The sequence below is a fragment of the Conger conger genome, chromosome 1, assembly GCF_963514075.1.
Source record: "Conger conger chromosome 1, fConCon1.1, whole genome shotgun sequence".
NCBI lineage: Eukaryota > Metazoa > Chordata > Actinopteri > Anguilliformes > Congridae > Conger > Conger conger.
In genome coordinates, this window is record NC_083760.1 from 80,163,542 (window position 1) to 80,172,013 (window position 8,472).

At 37.9% G+C, this 8,472-nt stretch overlaps 1 long non-coding RNA gene across 1 annotated transcript; it reads left to right on the forward strand.

Moving 5' to 3' along the window:
• The first annotated feature begins 726 nt into the window (after window positions 1-726).
• LOC133142550 (uncharacterized) lies at window positions 727-4,319 on the forward strand. The gene is made up of 3 exons (XR_009710195.1): window positions 727-856; window positions 2,959-3,026; window positions 3,112-4,319. It is a non-coding gene; the product is annotated as an uncharacterized LOC133142550 (long non-coding RNA).
• The last annotated feature ends 4,153 nt before the right edge of the window (window positions 4,320-8,472 follow it).

Sequence of the window (8,472 nt, forward strand, 5' to 3'; positions counted from 1 at the left end):
ACCAAAGCGAAAATCTTTGATCTTTTGTATGCTGCTCCATTAGGAAAAAAAGATCCTTAACTTGCTGTTATCTACGCTAATTTGTTATTGTTCATGAAGGCGTGTATGGCAAGTTGTTATTTTATGGATTCTGGACTTGCATGTGATTTATTGTGTTTGAGAATATTTGCAATAAACTAAGTCTGTTAAGACTGACACTATGACTTACCAAACGGTGTTTCCTGATTAGCCTACACTAACTGATTTCTGAACGATTACAGGAAGTGTTGAACAGTGTTGGCCCACTTTAAGTGTAGCCTTTTACTTTATTTCTAAGAATAAAATTCTACAACAGAAGCCTGCCCCAACTAAAGGCCTGTGCTTTGTGCAGCCTAAGTAAATAAAAGACCACGGACACAATTTGAGGATTTACGGTAAGAGGAAACACATGCACCGGATATGAACTAAGGCTGGGGAGCTGATGCCCTCTAGTGGCACTCAGCTGAATCTGTGACCCTTTCTGCTTAAAAATATAATAATGATACATAAATACAAATGAAATAAAAGCTGATTGGATTTCTGTATCATATTCAACTTTTGATCTCAAATTCAAATGACTTACAATAGGTAATTTCGGACTTCTCACGGTCAAAAGAGGAATTGCAGCAAGAAATACGCTCAAACCACAACACTGTTTATCCAACCCCTTCTCTGTGAATGCGCTAAAGTTGAAACGCCATTGGCTGTGGCAATTAGAACCAATTTTCAACCGATGAGCTTGGATTATTGTACAGCTATAGATGTTTTGGTTCAGAGTGCCAGCCTGTCAACTGTATATTTTGAAACCCGAATTAAGGACTATAAACACAGGTAGAGGGTGAGTCAACATGTCAGTGAGCCTTTTTCAATGATAGGAATGGATTTACAATAGTCTTGTAACAATATTTGAACACAGAAATCTTACATATTGTACCTTTAAGTATCTAGCACAAAAAAAGAATTCCCTTTTTTATATATTCTATCTACACTTGTTACTATCATCAGCTTGTTAATGCAAATATTTAATCAGCCAATCACATGGCAGCATCTAAATGCATAAAAGCATGCATCTCTGGTCAAGAGTTCAGTCCAAATGTCAGAATGGGGAAGAAATGTGATCTAAGTGACTTTGACCATGGAATGATTGTTGGTGCCAGACAGGGTGGTTTGAATATCTCAGAAACTGCTGATCTCCTGGGATTTTCCAGAGTTTGCAGAGGACGTGAAAAACAAAAAACATCCAGTGAGCAGCAGTTCTGTGAAAAAATGCCTTATTAATGTCAGATGAGAATGGGCAGACTGGTCAAAGCGGACAGGAAGGTGACAGTAAGGCAAATAACCACACATTACAACAGCGGTATGCAGAAGAGCCTCTCTGAACACACAATGCATAAAACTCTAGATAGGCTACAGCAGCATTGTTACTGCAATAGAATGGCTGGCAACAGTCATATTATGTTAACAAGGCCAAAAAACTATTTTCTAAAAAGAACAGTCATTTATCGAGCCAGTATGAATTGGAACAATTTTACCCTTTATACTGTACCTGTCATTCAAACAGCAAATCATAATTTAAGTACCACCTAAAGTTATATTTGTTATGCAGGTAGGATTGTCCAGTGTTTTTTTGTGTGATTTGTTTCTTCTTTTCAACTGATTTACATTTCTTTGATATGATGTTTAAATAATAAGGAACCTCATGTGTGTCATATAACTAAATGTTTTAATTTTATTTTGGATTGCTATTGCATTAGGTAATCACCTTATAATAATACATAATAATACATTACATTACATTATTTATAATTAGATTTATGTCAAAGTGCAAAAACCAGAGAATGTGTTTTGGTCTAACAAGTGCAGGGCACTGGCAACAAAATGAGAAAAATATTCTAGCCCTGTTCACCACATAAAAACAAAACAAAAAAAAAAACACAGCATTTACAAATGTAGCACATCCTCATGCAGAACAGAAATACATGTAAAACCAAATAGAAACACTACGGTAAAATCTGGAACCCTTCCAAAACCTGCAACATTAAGTAAATATGACTTTCTCATCCAGTGTACTAACATGAGGTTTAACATGAATTTCAAATGAGTTCTAAAAAATGACAGTTTCTTACAGTCACTTCGACCCTAATCTCTCTGTGCTCAATTTTCAAAACCTTAGACACAACACACAACCGTTCAAAACATGCATTGTGCATTCATATCTTTGAAGAAATCTTGCACTTCCGAACTCATTGGTGTAAATGCCTAATTTTTCATGAAATACTATAGGAACATTTGTTTTGATTGCCCACACAAAAGATACCTAGATATTCACTGTTTAGTTGTCTTTACAATACTTTACTATTGCATGAATAAATACTTGATATATGTTTCAATATGGTCTTTTTGTGGTTCTAAATAAAACAAATAGTCGGAACAGCAGAAGAGTGGAATTATGCAAAGAATAAGAATACTGTAATATATATATATATACAGTGAAATGTGTTATTTGCGTTGTCTAAATAACAACTGTTGCTTATATTCTGTGCTTTAATGCAGTTAAATGCATTATGGCTGAATGAATTAGAATCAATCAAGACCGCATTAATTCGTTTTTTCCAATAATGACAACTCGTTACTGATAATTGCTTTCACATAGTGGTAAATGTATAAATGGGGTTGTATTTGCCTGTAAGGACATTGTGGCAACATGGAGCAGGCAAGTGGTTCACGTCAGATGGCGACACCAAAGAGTGTCCAGTGAAATATGGGCAATAGTTGTTGACCTTGTCATAAATCATTGCATGACTATGACATTGCATGGCAGCTACAGTGAGTCAGCCAAACCTCCGAAGATCGAGAGGCCTCAATCACCAGAACTGTCCTTCATGAGAAAGTCTTCAACATGCACTATGTATTTTTGAAATTGCTGTTTTTGTCCCTAAGACAGATGACTTGGTGACTTTTGAAAGAAATGCGAAAGGGTGAAGGACATGCAGATTGAGTATGTTCAGGTATGTTTAGCTTCAAGATTCCTGTTGTGAACTTCATGTTTGGTCTACATTATTCTGGAGGGTAATTCTTTCCCTTTCTTTTTAGAGGGTGATGGAGCTGGACGCTGCAGAGAACCACCACAAATTCCTCTTTGAGGCTGTGGCCGGCTTCAACCTGGCCAAAACTAGGCACAGAGGTCGGAACTTCATTGGCCAGTGGGGCAACCACCATGGGGGCAACCATGTGTGCTGCAATATCAGAGGATGGTGTGGTGGGACGCGTACCTCTTATTGGATCCTATAATGCAGCTCTCCATGTAAACTTCCTACAGTAGGTCTGTCAAGCTGATGGAGTGACTTACGAAATGGTGTGGGACATATTGTGTCTTTTTCTCTCGACATATATCTTGCAGAGGCAGGAGTTTGTAGTTTTCAGATGGACTTTATCAGCAGCTAACAAAGCCAGGAGAATCCATGGAATCTCCTATTTTCTCAATGTTTTATACAGAGGGAACATGTCCCTCCTATCTAGGGTGTCTGATAACCAATAACATACTGCATATGCTGATACATCATTAATAATTAAACAACCAACACACTTGGGCATTGTGCCACTATTACCTCTTATCTTATATGTTCAAATTTCCTTTCCCTCGCTTTCTGGTTGCTTGGAGTTTTTCCAGCACACATCCGGTTTTTCTCTTATCCTGTTGTTTTTCTCAATTTTTGCATACACAGGATGCTCCCACAGTTAAAGCACTTGAGTGATTCAACAACACATTTCACCTTATCTAACCCAGCTCATGTACTTATTTCACCTTTCTTTACGAGGTCCTTCATGTGCGCTGGTTTTTATACAACCAGTACAAGAACACACAGTTTACTAATACAGACAATGTTAGGTTCCACCATTCTGAAATGGTGCAGGCATGGCTTCAGCTCATCCAGTTTATAACCCTGTACTACATACTCACCTTTCCTCTGCCCAATTGACGAATTCTTCTCAGCACGGAGGTGGAAGGTTTATGACCGTCGCCCTCAGGACCATGCCACCCTCCTCCATCACAGTGACATCACAGCAGATCAATGTCAGGCCTGGATTCGCCATGCAAGAAGATTTTATTTCCCAGATGTATGGCAAATGAAAATATCCAGTGTGATGTGGATGAGAACTTATGGCCAAATCCACAAAAGAGGCTTGATGTTAAATAACAAATATTTTGTTTTCACTGCAGTTGAGTGTTTCTTCCACTGTTGCTGTGGCTCAAACAATTGTTGCAATTGTATTCAATAAATTCAGATTTTGTCCAAAGATTCTACTCTCTCCCCTCTATTCCCTTTATTTAGAACCATATTGAAACATGTATGAAGTATATTTTCCTACTATAGTAAAGTATTGTCAAAAAAAATGAAACAATGAAGCTATATGTATCTTTTGTGTGGCCGATCAAAACAAATGTTGCTATAGTATTTAATGAAAAATTAGGTATTTGAACCAATAAGTTTGGAAGTGCCAGATTTCTTCAAAGATATGAATGCGCAATGCGTGTTTTGAACAGACGAACGGGCTGTGCTACAAGTGCTTACCATTTTGAGTGTTGTGTCTCAGGTTTTGAAAATCGAGCACAAGCTTGTGCGATTAGTATCGAAGTGATTGTAAAAAACTGTAATGTCAGATGAGAATGGCCAGACTGGTCAAAGCTGACAGAAAGGTGACAGTAATGCAAGTAACAATGCATTACAACAGTGGTATGCAGAAGAGCATCTCTGAACATACAATGCAATTAATAAGTCAAATAAATAAGTCTAATAAATACCTAATAAAGTGCTCACTGCATGTATATGTTCCTGTAAATTGAGGTCCTGTTTGGACCCATCAAAACATGCATTTTTGCATCATTGGATTATTGTCTCAACTCACTTTTTTGTACATACTATATGTACATTTACCTATTTTACATTTTGAAGAATATAAAGTTTAATATTGATTGGAAACTTTCTACCTTACCATTTAATTGGCTGAATATATAAAACCTTGCCTCACAGCAAGGAGGTCCTGGGTTTGAATCCCCGTCGGCCGGGGCCTCTCTGTGCGGAGTTTGCATGTTCTCCCCGTGTCTGCGTGGGTTTCCTCAGGGTACTCCGGTTTCCTCCCACAGTCCAAAGACATGCACGTTAGGCTGATTGAAGAGTCTAAATTGCCCATAGGTATGAGTGTGTGAGTGAATGGTGTGTATGCCCTGCAATAGACTGGCGACCTGTCCAGGGTGTATTCCTGCCTTTCGCCCAATGTATGCCGGGATAGGCTCCAGCCCCCCTGCGACCCTGATCAGGATAAGCGGGTTCAGATAATGGGTGGATGGATGGATGGATCTAAAACCTTTTGGTCATTTTCTGGCCAGACCCAACTTTTCCATTGTATAATTTATGAATAAATTATCTATTTGAGTTTGTCTTAGAAGTTCCTAGAACATCAAGTGGTGCTGATGTAGTAAGCCATAACATATAGAAAAAAGTGGCACGATTTAGCTTTTTGAATGACCATAAAAACTTCTGTCTGAGCAGTATTACAAAAATTGGCGTTCCTACATACTGTAGATATGATGCTCCAATATTGACACAAACCCACTTTTCCACTCACAAGTGACTTATCGGATGCCTTACAGGGATTAAAACACTGCCAGCCTATCACTGTCTTATCTAAACTTTATGCCAAGTCGTTGTAGTAAAACATTTCTGAGATGGTTCTCACTATGTTCTCCTCACAATTCTATTCATACTGCTCTTTTAAAAGTAATTATATTTAAACTTTTCCAGTAGTTTTTAATTAACTATTGACTGGATCCTCTGGTTCAGCTGAGGAACAGGCAGCGCTATTTGCACAAGGGTGGACTAATTTCCCATATCTTTCTGCCAGGAACACACACCGTCATACAGTATTGTAACAGTCATAATGCTTCACTGAAAAACGTTAAACAAAAGAACAGCTTTGCCAACAGGAAATTGTGTTGGTTAACACCAGTTTTTTTTGCAGATGCTGCAATAATCTTCTTCCTCTAGCTGTCAGTAATTCCAAAGTTCATATGGAGTGCATTCACCTTCTATAACTGTTATCTTCAACTGTCATTTGCTACCGTGGCAGAATCTCTGATGAAGCTGCAACAAACAAATTAAAACAACAAATTCAATCAATGCTTTCAAAGTACATGGCAATCCAACTATGCAACACATGTTTGATGTACTGATTTATCCACATACTATTTGTTGATCTTTGCAAATATGAAGATATAATTCAAATATTGCTTAATTTAAATTACATTTTGATTGGAAATGTTCTACCTTACCATCTACTTGGTTGAATATCTTGGTTGAACACTTTTTAGTAATTTTCTGCCCGGACCCAACTTCATTTTCTTTTTGGCTGTTCTTAACCAAGATATTTACTATTATTTTAAGCTTGGATACCATACACCAGGTGTCACTGATATAGGAAGCCAGCAAAGTATATTTTATTGTGAATTAGGCTTCTCTTTGAAATAATCAGAACATGCCAAGACATAGCAGTAACATCACAATTTATGTACATAAGTAGACCAATGATACATTTTGTACTACATACTGTAAAATTTCATTTGATAAGAAACTTTCCACCTTACCAACTACTTGGTTGAATATGCAACAGATTTGCCCATCATTTTCTGGTGGGACCCAACTTTATCATTGTGTAATTTTTTCTTCCTAATTATTCCCTTTTTCTCCCAATTTGGAAGCCAATTGTGTCCTATCTAATCAAATTAGTGTGACCGTGATTCTGAGGCGACGGGGGTGCCCCTGCCGAGTTCCTCCCTCGGAGCAGTGAGCAAATTATGCTGCTCCACGAGTCCGGGCCAAACTCATCATTGTATAATTTTGTAATAAATTATATATTTCACTACATTTTCCTTGTGGCTATTCGTAACCAAAATATCTACTAGGCTGAGTTTGGAAGTCAAACACCAAGTGGTGCTGCTGCTGTAAGCCATCGGATATTAAAAAGTAATTGCCAATTGGTGGGATTTAGCATTTGTGAATGACCATAACTTTTTTTCATCGTTCATGAACTGAAATTGGGCGGCACGGATGGTACAGTGGGTAGCACTGCCGCCTCGCAGCAAGGACTATACCATTGTATAATTTTTGAATAAATTATCTATTTGACTTAGAAGTTTGTCTTAGAAGTTCCTAGAACATCAAGTGGTGCTGATGTAGTAAGCCATAACATATAGAAAAAAGTGGCACGATTTAGCTTTTTGAATGACCCTAAAAACCTTTGTCTGAGCAGGATTACAAAAATTGGAGTTCATACATACTGTAGATATGATGCTCCAATATTGACACAAACCCCAATTTCCACTCACAAGTGACTTATCGGATGCCTTACTGGGATTAAAACACTGCCAGCCTATCACTGTCTTATCTAAACTTTATGCCAAGTCGTTGTAGTAAAACATTTCTGAGATAGTTCTCACTATGTTCTCCTCACAATTCTATTCATACTGCTCTTTTAAAAGTAATTATATTTAAACTTTTCCAGTAGTTTTTAATTAACTATTGACTGGATCCTCTGGTTCAGCTGAGGAACAGGCAGTGCTATTTGCACAAGGGTGGACTAATTTCCCATGTCTTTCTGCCAGGAACACACATCAAGTCATACAGTATTGTAACAGTCATAACGCTTCACCAAAAAACGTTAAACAAAAGAACATTACATTACTGGCATTTGGCAGACACTCTTATCCAGAGCGACATACAGTTGATTAGACCAAGTAGGAGACAATCCTCCCCTGGAGCAATGCAGGCTTAAAGGCCTTGCTCAAGGGTCCAATGGTTGTGCGGATCTTATTTTGGCTACACTGGGATTTGAACCCCCGACCTTGCCTGTCCCAGTCATTTACCTTAACCACTACGCTACAGGCCACCCAAGATTTGCCAACAGGAAATTGTGTTGGTTAACACCCGTTTCTTTTGCAGATGCTGTAATAATCTTCCTCCTCTAGCTCTCAGTAATTCCAAAGTTCATATGGAGTGCATTCACCTTCTTCAACTGCCATTTGCTACCGTGGCAGATATAATTCAAATATTGGATACCATACACCAGGTGTCACTGATATAGAAAGCCAGCAAAGTATATTTTATTGTGAATTAGGCTTCTCTTTGAAATAATCAGAACATGCCAAGACATAGCAGTAACATCACAATTTATGTACATAAGTAGACCAATGATACATTTTGAACTACATACTGTAAAATTTCATTTGATAAGAAACTTTCCACCTTACCAACTACTTGGTTGAATATGCAACAGATTTGCCCATAATTTTCTGGTGGGACCCAGACCCATTGTGTAATTTTTTCTTCCTAATTTTTCCCTTTTTCTCCCAATTTGGAAGCCAATTGTGTCCTATCTAATCAAATTAGTGTGACCGTG